Below are 12,182 nucleotides of genomic sequence, written 5' to 3'. Positions count from 1 at the left end.
AAATTCTGGAGTGTTTTCCATAAATTTTTACCTTAGCTTTTGTTTGTCTATATATATTTGCTAAAGTTTCTATGTACGGTTTGTCAATGCCTTGGTTGGTCAAAGCTTCTATTACTGCCTTGGGATATATTCGCGATAGCCAATTCCGACAGGGGGCGCTTAAGATTTTAAAGATGGACGATAACTTCGGGAAAACAAATAATTTTGTCATTTGATCTCGAAGCTATAAAACGTTTAATATAAATCATTTACACGTGTGTTTTGCCAAAGTAAAAGTTGGATACATACGGCAATTGACTCCCAAACCTGAATAAAAATAAAATTAAATGTTTGTTTTTTTACAGTATGTCTGAAACACGGAAAGTAAGATTTACATTGTCTCAATTATTTTTGTGGTTGCAAGGTCGACAGAGATCTTTAGTTGAGGATGAGGCAGTTTTTGGAGCTGGCCAAATTATATTTTGTAAATTACGCCTTACGTTTTTTACCAATAACTTCATAAGACCTTTGGGGCAATTTAGCTGATAGAACAGCATCTTTCTTCAGTCTTCTCAATTTAGTTTCAGGTGTTACTATAAAGTAAATTAAATATAAATATATTAAAACATAAATAATATTTTAATCAACACTTACTTGGAAAGTACCTAATCGTTCTCAGTAAAATGTAAACTGCACACAGTCATGTACTTGGTTATAGATTTGCCAATTCGCAAAATGCATTGCCAAACTTTTATGTATGGAATTTTGTTTGTGAATTATAATAGGATGAACATTGAGGAACACTGCAATAGTTTTTTGAAGTCGAAGTAATTGTTAATTACAATATAAACCGGTCGCTAATATGTATACAAATTAATGACAATTTCAAGGTTTTCCCGAAGTGGATGCTTTTGAAATCTACCACCAGGCGTCGCCCACTTTACGGTTTCTCGCGAATAGAATTGAAAGTCTTCTCGAAATCATATTCTTTATTCTTTCATATTCTTTAATTCTACTCATTAGTTCTCGAAGTGTATGAATATGATCCATGGTACTGAATCCACTTCTGAAGCCAGCTTGCCTTCTCGGCTGTGCAGCATGTAATGCGTTTGTTAATCTGTTGTTGAAGATCTCAAGATAAATATCTTGTAATTAGAGATGAGAATTATGTTTGCCGTATTCCCGTGGTCTGGTATGCATCTCGATCTTAGGCAGTTAGTAAATATACCCGCTAAGATTTTCAAGGTTTTATCATCTATTCCAGCTGCTTTACCGTCTTTAATTTTTGTAATTGTCAATTCTACTTCTTCCAGAAGGACTTTTAGTACATCTTCTTGGTTACTGATTAATTCTTCAAGTGTATCACGAGCTTTGTATAGTTCGCTGTAGAATTTAGTCACAAGTTGTATTATTTCATTTCTGTCTGTAATTCTGGTATTTCGTTTGTTAAAGCAACGATTTGCTTCTTCCCAATGATTAATATTTTTCTTGTTTTCATATAGTTTTTCCTACTTTCGATTGCATTTTCTACCAGTCGTTCATTGTATTTTCTTATGTCTTCCTTAATACTTTTCCCTATTGCCTTACAAAGTTCTATGTATTGTATTCTCTGTGTGTTGCTCTGTATGTATTAGAATATTTCGTAGCTGAATATTACACGAGCTGGTATTTTTAGTTCTACAGGTATTGTATTAAATATATGTATATATATATATATATATATATATATATATATATATATATATATATATATATATATATATATAGATATATATATATATATATATATATATATATATATATAGTTACTTACCTCAATAATGCTAAAAATGTTAATCACCAATCAATGTTGACGAATATATATTTAGAATAGAAAACTTGAAAAACTTAATGTTTAATTTTATTGTTATTATACAACTGTTCCATACGTGAATATTTAATATTGTACCCTGTATATTTTCAAATGATCCAACGAACCAAAAGCAATTGATAGGCATATAGCTTACTGGTGGGTTCCGATTATATCTTGATCCACTTCTGCTACGGTAATGAGGTCCGTCTGGGAGCTGTCATTCGACCCGATGTCTTGCCGTTCCTTCTGCTTTCTTATCTCTCCCAGATATAGACTCATCCCACACTTTTTCTGCTTTTAATTAGGGTACCCCTTGCCCACTAACATACACTCCGCTTATCTTCGGAGCGATCGATCAGATAACAGTTTTGAAATTCATTTTTCGATGGTTGTAATTACATGTCCGGGATGTGCTGTCTTAAGTTATAATCTAACTAAACAAATAATAGATGCGTTAATTGATTTCGAGTTTAGTAAACTCTAGCCAGGATATATGAGTTTACTATGAACAAAAATAAACATCCTTAAGCATGTCCTTCCTTATATGGGATGCATATTTAATTACATTTTAATAGATATACATATATCACTTGGCAACGTGGCACAGAGTAAGTTATACCTCGACAAGAAATTGGAGAGGATGACTCATAATGTAACTTGATCTACTATATTGTTCTGAAGCTATTTCCTTGTGGCATTTTAAATTAATTACTATTTAAATGGGAATAAGCCACAATTAAACGTTAAAATACGTTTATTGACGTTTCAATTTCCACTTCGGAAATCGTTCTCAAAATACAAACATTTTTGACATCTCTCTTCTGGCAGAATAGAGGTTTTGTGGTAATTCAACCAGTTCTTTGTGTTCAATGTTTGACAAAATAAAATAAAAGGTATGCGAATTCATTCTGAAATATTCGAAAAATCGGTATTCGTCGGCAAGTAATTGCGGAAAAAAGCGATTATACTTCCCTTTTCCTATTTCCTTTCTGATTGATTTTAACATTGTCACTAACAACAAAAGAGCTGCAACCTGTTTTCTCGTAAGTTCCATGTTACACTGATCGGTCAACGCTCGACACCATCGGCGCGAAAAACCAACATTTATAATGGCCATATCCTAGCCGCCGCTCGAAGTCAGACAGTCTGAGTCAGAAAATCTGAATCTGACTACCAGCTTTTACTAGCGTTTATGTTGGACGTACCCTAAGAGTATTGATCTGATACAGACCTGTTCTGTGTCTAAGTGTTGATTAGTCACTTCTTGCTCCTCGATGTAAAGAGTGTTGATCGATCCGTTCTCATCTAAACCGTCGTTACTTTTCTTTGTTATTTATTTGTTTCAAATAAATAACAAAATATTCTTCAATAGCTCACGGTGTCAGATCTTGTTTTTGGGAGTTAGTCATTCTCTCCAATATATTGTAGGATATAATAGAGATTTATTTATTACCATATTTTTAACTTGTAAATACGTGATTAATAGTAGACAATAAATTTCTAAAAGTAATTACTATGTAAATGGGAATAAGCCACAATTAAAGGTTAAAGTACGTTTATTGAGGTTTCAATTTCCACTTCGGAAATCGTTCTCAAAATACAAACATTAGGTAGTAATAATAGAATTGAAGGAGAAAACTCTACGTTCTCTAACATTAATAATGGTCTAAGACATGGGACGCGCTGGCGTGTCTCCTCTTTAATATTGCCCAATCAGACAAAATATTAGAGTGAATGGAATTATTTTTAATAGATCTCGCAAAATTCTCGCATTCGCTGACGATATAGTTATCATTATCATCATCATCATGCAACTTCTTCTGTCCACTGCTGGACATAGGTCTCTCCCATTTTTCGCCACTCTTCACGGTTCTGTGCTTCTTGTTGCCATTTGTTGGATATTCGTCTAATGTCGTCCATCCAGCGTGTTGGTAGTCGTCCTCTGCTGCGTTTGTCTTCTCGTGGGCGCCAGTCAATTAGTTTTCTGGTCCATCTTGTGTCTTTCAGTCTCGCTATGTGACCTGCCCAATTCCATTTCAGCTTGGCTATACGTTCGACGACATCACTGATACCTGTTCTTTTCCTTAAGTCTAAAGATATAGTTATAGTGGGCAGAAATATGAGAGACATGGTGCAGTGTTTTACAAGGCTTGCGGGCGCGGCAAGTGAATTAGGACTTGTGGTAAACGAGGAAAAAACCAAATATATGTTGGTTTCTAAACACCCCCGAAATATCCAACAGAGATTTCAAATTAACAACTATATCTTTGAGCAAGTCAAAGAATTCACATATCTTGGATCGCTAGTAAACGCAACAAACACAACAAGGGACGAAATAAAAAGACGTATAGCAATACCAAACAGAACTGTTCACGGTCGCCAGAAACATTTAAAAAATAAAAATATAAATGGGGCTGGTTTTGATATATGGGGTTAAAACGTGGACCTTATCTCAAAATGATGAAAGACTTCTTGCTATTTTTGAGAGAAATATTCTTCTTGGGAAAAAAAAAATTTGAGAGATTTTTGGGGGCGTAAATGAAGATGGGCTATGACGTCGAAGATACAACTTTGAACTATATCAGTTTTACGCTGATCCAGATATTGTGAAAATCGACTTAGTCGATTATTGTGAAAATCGAAAGTGCAGCGACTTAGATAGGCTGGACACATTGCTAGGATGTCAGATCGCGAATACACGAAGAGATTAACATTTTCAAAACCAGAGGGCACAAGAAGTAGAGGGCGACCACGAAGAAGATGGATTAATGATGTGGAAGAAGATCTACAGATTCTAAGGGCCAGAAGAGGGAAGTTGCCAAGAATCGACAGGAGTGGCGACTGCTTTGTGAGCAGGCCAAGATCCACAACGGATTGTCGAGCCACTTATGATGATGATGAGTAGTCGTGTTTCATCTGTTTTTTACTTGTCTAAAGTATTCGTTTCATTTCTAATTTATTTATACTGGTTGTATCCCTGTTGTGTTTATTGTGTTCTATATTGTAAAAAGGCTTTCTTCTTTTCTTCACATTTTGTTCTTACTTCCTCTCTAAACCATGAGGTTTTCTTTTTTGATATATTAGTATTCGTTACTTTCCTCTCTCCACGTGATTTTGTTACTGAGTTAATTATGTTATTTTTGAGTTTTTACCAGTTTTCCTCGAAGTTGTATATTTACTGAGTGTTTAAAGTCATTGGTACAAATGTACATGTATTTGTAAACAAACATTTCAAATTATAGACAGTAAGGATTATTCGACTTACTGAATATATACATCGGTTTAGAACGTCTTTCGACGTTGTCCGATACCTAAACACCATCTCTTCCTATCTTCGCAGTCGTTTGTTGTTAAATTTCTTTCGCTCATGGACTTGTTTACGCCGTGTTGCCATTCTAATCTGGGTCTTCCTCTTTTCCGTCGACCTATCGGTTGCCATTCTATTACTTTTTTGGGGAGTCTTGATGCTGGCATCCGTTGAACATGCCCATACCACCTTAATTGTTTCTTCTCTATATCTTGAGTTATCGACTTACTGAATAACTTATTAAAATTATCGAATATCCTCGAGCAAGATATCATTACTTCACCTTCGCCAAATTACCTAGGGGACCAATTAATATTGATTTTATTCTTGATATTATCAAGCGATTTACATTAACGAATGCCAAATTATCGAGAGTCGACTGTCATAAAGTAGTAGAGAACCGTCGTACCTGTTCTCTAGGTATTCTATTCACGACACAAAAGGCCACTTCGTGAGTCACTGACGAAGTGTGTCCCCTGGATACAAACTCTACTTCTCCTTTTTTTCACTTTCCTGTTTGTTCCCCGAGACGTTAACGTCGCAGACTAACCACTCTAAAGATTTCGCATAATCCGCTGACTACGTAAATATACTTATATGATATATGAATATTTAAGTACTATATAAATAACTGCTCTCTACAATTGTGTACGTCGTTCTAATTTTTCTGCGTCTATGTTCGTGATCTTTCGAAGGATCCCTCGTAAATATCAATCTAAATTACCACTGACATTGACCTTGTACGAAACGTTCGATAGTTTTTTTCGTTATTCATGAAATTTAATAGAATGAGTATGAGTCAGTTCGTGAAAAACCACCGGTTCTTCTACTGATTCTTCATTTGCGAGTACATAAACGTATTTTGCGGCTATTTAAAAGTAAGTAGTGATAGGTATTGCTGATTTCCATTTTGTTATTAAAAGATCTGAGGCGACGAGTTTACTGGCACTTTTTCTATAGTGTAATTTTCGTGTAGTTTTTTACAGGCATTTACAATTATTTACCCTCAGCTTTTTTGTTTGATTTTTGAATATTCCATCGCTATGTTAATCTATAAAAGCTTTGGGTTACCCGTAATTACGTTTTCTCAGCAACATTTTAAAATATCATTGATTCCGCTATGTACCTACGATTCTTAAAACACTCGTTTCTAAATTATTCGCAAATAATTTTTTGGTATTGTGTGTGCTATAGTAGGACTTACAGATGTCTTGTAAATCCTTGACCGTCATAGACCGTCGCGTTGAAAAAATCAAATAAAAATTAAGAAATTATTGTATTTACACGGCAGCTGTACCTATGTACGGTTACAATGACGCGCACGCATTTTTGTTCCACTCTGCTCTTCCTGCTGTCGCAGTGGCGCACCCAGAGGGTTTTGGGGGTTAAACTCCCTTCCATGCCCCCAAGGCACTATTCCGACACTGTTACTCACAAATTTTAAAGACTCAAAATAGAGGTAGCATAAAAAAAATTTGGGTGCCGAACCAAACCCCCCCCCCCCCCACAGGAAAATTCTAGGTGCGCTACTGTGCTGTTGTTGAAATACCCTGCTCCCCCTTGAAGTACCTTCTTACCTGCCACGTCATCGGTCGATAAAATTGAATTGCTTGTAAGTATATTACTTTAATTACAATGGCTGTTTGTTACGGAATAGCATCATCTAATTTCAGATTTGAAGAACTTTTTTTGAATATATTTATTATACATATTTACATGTTTAAAACCTACAAATCAAAATGCGCTTTAATCGATATTCTGCGGAATTTGGCATTAGTAAATCCCTTCTAGTATCCAGCACCAGCAGTAATTGGCAAACATATTTGTCCATTTTCCTCGGTAACGTTTTTCTAATGTAGTCAAACGTTTATTTTATTTTTTATTTATAATCTTCACTTATTTTAATTTACTTACAGTTGTTTAGTACTGATACTAAAACCACAATTAATATATAATATTTATTTACTGAACGCTACAAATATATTTATTAGACTAACTCCTACAATTTAATTTATCTCTATACACAGGCGCTTCAGTCGTTCTGGAACTTTATCCTTGATATTATCTCGAAAGCGGTACGTAGACTCCTTGTGACGTCAGGTCGTTGAAATCTCGCACCATCGATGAACACCTGCTTTGACGAGTATCTTCTAGACAGTCGTAGTTCATTGAAGGCTCTCCTAATGTTTGATTCCTCAGTAACGTTTTTCTAATGTAGAAATAACCTGGCGGAATTACTCGCGATTTTCGTTACTTACAACGCCGAGATCTTCGGGGAATAAGCAATAAGTGTAAATCCAGAAGGTGTATTTTTATCGGCTTTGGATTGCCAAGAATTCCAGTAGTGCTTGCTTTATAAGACTTTTATTTTGACTTCACTAATTTTAGAGAATTTGTTCTTTAGATAGATGAAACCTGGATCACCTTTATCCATCTCCTTTACAAAATATTGCATTAATCCTAGTTTAATGTGCAATGTGGGAAGATGTACTTGCTTGAACTACATACTTATCGGGTAAAAAAAAACATGAAGTCAAAAGACTTTATGCTTTTCATTGTTTTTACTTCGAGTCTCACAAAGTTCTTCTAATGACTCGAAAACCATGCCATATGTATAGAGAAATGGTGAGATTCGAATCGAACAGAAATCACTATCTAGATGTTCCCTTTCATGAATTTATTGAGATGTGAAGAATGGAGTCAGATGGAGCTAACTCTGGCGAACAAGATGGGTATTATAGCATTGTTGCAATATTTTTTTCTTCCGCAAACTACGACTGTTATCACGCTTTTTTACATTCAACTGGTCCGCTAAAGTTCTAATAATATTCTCAGCTTACTGTTTTCTGTTTTATCAATTTAGAGGTATAAACACCTGCAAAAATTATATGCTTCGGATCCGTAGCGATTTTTAGCCTCTTATTTTGATTTATGATAAAATCCTTTTTATCCTTTTCAAACAGTCTAAATGCTGCTGAAAAAGTAGCTTTAGAATTTATTGTTGTTCCATTGTGAGAAAATGTGGCATTCATTATGTATGTTGCTTTCTAAAACTCACAGCTACAGACAAAATATTGCTCAAACTGCCTAATAAGATTCCTAGTGCACCTACTAAATCTCTCATGGTTAATCGATGATATTCCAAAACTATATTCTGTAGTTTTGCTCTGATTGGTGATGTTTATGAATTTTCTGGAGGTCTTTCACGTGAATGACCTTCAAGAGTTCTAAATTCCCCAGCACTGTTCTAATTATTGATTAATCAGACTTAATTTTCATTTTTTTGTTTAATTATGTAATATTGTAGAGTAGTAAGATTCACGTAGTTTCTAGAGTTGCTGTAGAGTATATTAACATTTTTCTTCTAATCACCAAAAGTTACTGTACCCTTTTCAGCTTGGCTATTGTTGGGCAACCTTTTGCTCCTAGAAACATAGATAATCAAGAATTTTCTAGTGGTTTAATATAACGAATAGATCGTTTTAAGGTTCTAACAAAATTTGGCCTCTCTAACAAAGTTTTTCCAAAGATTTACAGTAACTCTAGCTCCCTGCAATTAAAAATTTTTGTTCCAAATAAGATTTCAAGACAGAACGAAGAAAAATAGTTTATGATTATTTGTTTTTCATCCTTAAAAAGAATTCCATTGTTTATTTCTTATTAGAATTTTATGTTGCAAGTACCTACATGTTTGGCAAACACAACTTTTATTGGTATAAGGTTTATATAAACTAAAACACTATATAGTATTTCCTTTAAAATACATTGTATGTAATTAATGCCATTTCTACGAAATCACAATAAAACCAACTGCTTAGAAAAAATAGTTTCTACTGTTAACACTATTTCTACAGCTAATGAAAACAACGAATTCCTTAGTCATTTAAAAAACGTTCACATCAAAATGAAGTTACAAATACCAAAAAATTGGAAGAAACTGCTACATTTACATATGATGAGCTTACCTTTAAAGTTGAAAAATTATTTTTGAAAGCACTGGTATGCCAGTAGTTATCTTATTATACATTTCTTTGCTTTGGTGCCCTACGTGGGGCTACAACCTAAGGCAAACCAAAAGAAAAATTTTACGATGAATAAAGATTTGATTCGATATTAAATTGTAAGTAACCAAAATCTTTAGGCATTTACTAACATATTAAAATTATTGTATCCCAATTTAATATGTATATAATGTAAACAATGGATGATAAAACTATGAGAAAACATGACTGACCTTTTGGCTTTGCCAGTGCCATTAACTGAGGGAAAAAAATACAAAATTGTTATATATATATATATATATATATATATATATATATATATATATATATATATATATATATATATATATATATATATATATATATATATATATATATATATATATATATATCCTACCGCACTGTAAAACTGTACTCTTTTGGACATTTTCTAATATTTCTTATTTTTTTTTCTTCTTTACGTTCAATATCCACTACGAATTTTTACGTTTTTTTTATTCCTTTATCCATTCCGTCAAAGATTGCTATTATTTCCTTATAAAGTATTTTGACAATGTCGTAATGTCATTTAGCCAAGATCTATAAAAAATATGACGCTTAGGTAAAAGTAGAACTGAAGATTTAATTAAAAAAATGTATAAGTCATGTACTTCGCAAATGTTTATAGAGTTGCCTACTTTTAGTATCTTTTTAAGAACTGCGCTTTTAGTAATTTTTTGATATTTATTTATTTATTTATTTATTCTTTTTAATATTTAAACAGACCCTACAACACTATTAATATTATTAATTGTATGACAAACTGTTTACTTTTAGATGCCCAAAAGGATAAAACCATTTCGTTGTACAGATATCCGCAATTTAAGTGAAAATATTCGAATTTTCATCGAAGAAATCGTCATGGAAACTACAGATCACGTGACCAGATCGTTTTTACGTGAAGCTCCCAAAATAGGTACTAGTCAAATACGCCCGCCTCATTGGCGGTTCAATAGAAATGGGTATGAGTTTTATGGAAACATTGCTTACAAATAATCAATTGGATGAACACCTGATTTTTAATAAACGTTTTTATTGTGGTATCCTGCTGTGTAGTCATTAGTATTTTCTAATTTAAATTAGAATATTTGATATATTTTTTCGTTTTATCCTTCATAAAATGGTTGTAATAAAAATGTTTTCTTTATTTCTGGTAGTATTACTGTCCCACACACTGTAACAGCACTAGTATCGACTTTCTTAAGAATGAATGTTCCAGAAAGGTGTAGTATCATTCTTTTGTATACTGATGCTCCACCTTACGGCTAATATACTTCAAGATCAGCTTGGGATACATAATGGGTAGTCTTAGAACATCCAATTTACAGTCTATACTTATCATCTCATGTTATTATAATGTATTTTGTTTGTTAAACAGTCATTAAATATCACAAGCATGAAAAATGTGGTAAAAAACGCTAAAAGTGCAGATGTGGCATCGAAAAGGGTTAAAAAGAAAACTGTAAAATATTGAAAAGCGCCAAAAACATGAAAAATCAACAATAACATTAAACAAGCGTCCAAGAAGTGTTAAGAAAGCTCCAAAAATCAATAAAAAGTTGAAAATAAATCAAATATGCCTTAAAAGTTTTAAAATAGCTTCAAACGCATGAAAAAGCTTATAAAACGAGTAGAAAACATTAGTAAACGTAAAAAAATGTAGAAGAGCACAGAAATCTTAGAAAGATCATTGAAAATGGGTCAAAATCATTAAGTAAAAACTTGAAACGCATTTCATAAATGCCAAGGGTGTTGTTTAAAGCGACGAGAAGGTAACAAAAAACGTAAAAGTGTGGAAAGATATTTCAAAACCTGAACACTTTAAAACACTTTACAAAAAAGTATCAGAACACTTTAAAAAAAACGTTAAATCCTTATAACTGTTAACCGTTAAATCAGAAGCATTGTACAACCTTCAGGACTGTTGGAAAAGCGTCAAAATTATAGGAAGAGTTTAGAAAATTAGTTAAAAACCATTAAAATTCAGTAATACGTAAAAAAATCTAGTTATCTGTTGTAGGTTTGATCAGTATAATGTTTAATATTTATAAACGTTATATAGCAGCCGTGAGAGGGTAAAAGGCGAGTTTCTGGCGCCTTAAAACTGGAACATGTCGAATAAGGGAAGAAACCCCAACAGAAAATCCTGGTCCTCCAAGCTTGGGGTTGGAGCGATGGGCCAGACCCTCATCATCTGGAAAAAACTCTTGACTAAAAATTCTAACGCCGAGCCTCGGAAATGGATGGAAACTTACAACGACGACACCTGGCAAAGAAAATGACTTTGGTACTTGGAACACTCAAGGCATGACTCACAAGACAATGGAAATTTTAACTCCTTATGGTGGGATAGCAACATTTCCAAAAGGAACAAAAAAAGATTAGGACAAACCACGGTTGAATCAGTTCTTTGTTATGGCTCTGAAGTATGGACAATTAATGCAGACCTGAAGAGAAGATTGTTGGCAGTTGAAATGGATTATTTGAGAAGAAGTGCTAGAACATCAAGGCTGGAAAGGAAGACCAACGAATCCATAAGAAATAACATGAATGCTACAGAAACGGTCATTGACAGAATAGAAAGAAGAGGTTTAAAATGGTTTGGACACCTATTGAGAATGCCTGACGAACGTTGGCCCCAAAAACTTCACAGATGGAAGCCTCCTGGAAGAAGAAAAAGAGGTAGACCTCGACGCTTATGGAATGAAGGAATTAGAAGAGCGCTGGGATCGAGAGGTTTGGAGGAGAAGCATGCCTTGGGCCGGGAGGATTGGCGGAGGAGAACGGGAATATGGCGATAGCCGTCTCCAAAATATATTTACAAGTTGGATCCTTTAATATATTGTAGCGTTTTTAAATAAAACGAGCGGTTCGAATTTATATAAATATATTTATTTATAAGTTTACAGTTCGGTACTCTCTTATCAACTACAAAACTCATAACATCGTTACATATATATATATATATATATATATATATATATATATATATATATATACATAT

The 12,182-nt window shown here is 33.6% G+C and overlaps 1 long non-coding RNA gene across 1 annotated transcript; it reads left to right on the top strand.

The window, feature by feature from the left end:
- Positions 1–5,916: 5,916 nt before the first annotated feature.
- LOC140442184 (uncharacterized) lies at positions 5,917–10,324 on the top strand. The gene is made up of 2 exons (XR_011951063.1): positions 5,917–6,016; positions 9,956–10,324. It is a non-coding gene; the product is annotated as an uncharacterized lncRNA (long non-coding RNA).
- Positions 10,325–12,182: the final 1,858 nt, after the last annotated feature.

Source organism: Diabrotica undecimpunctata, chromosome 1, assembly GCF_040954645.1.
Source record: "Diabrotica undecimpunctata isolate CICGRU chromosome 1, icDiaUnde3, whole genome shotgun sequence".
NCBI lineage: Eukaryota > Metazoa > Arthropoda > Insecta > Coleoptera > Chrysomelidae > Diabrotica > Diabrotica undecimpunctata.
This window is presented reverse-complemented; position numbering and strand designations above follow the sequence as displayed.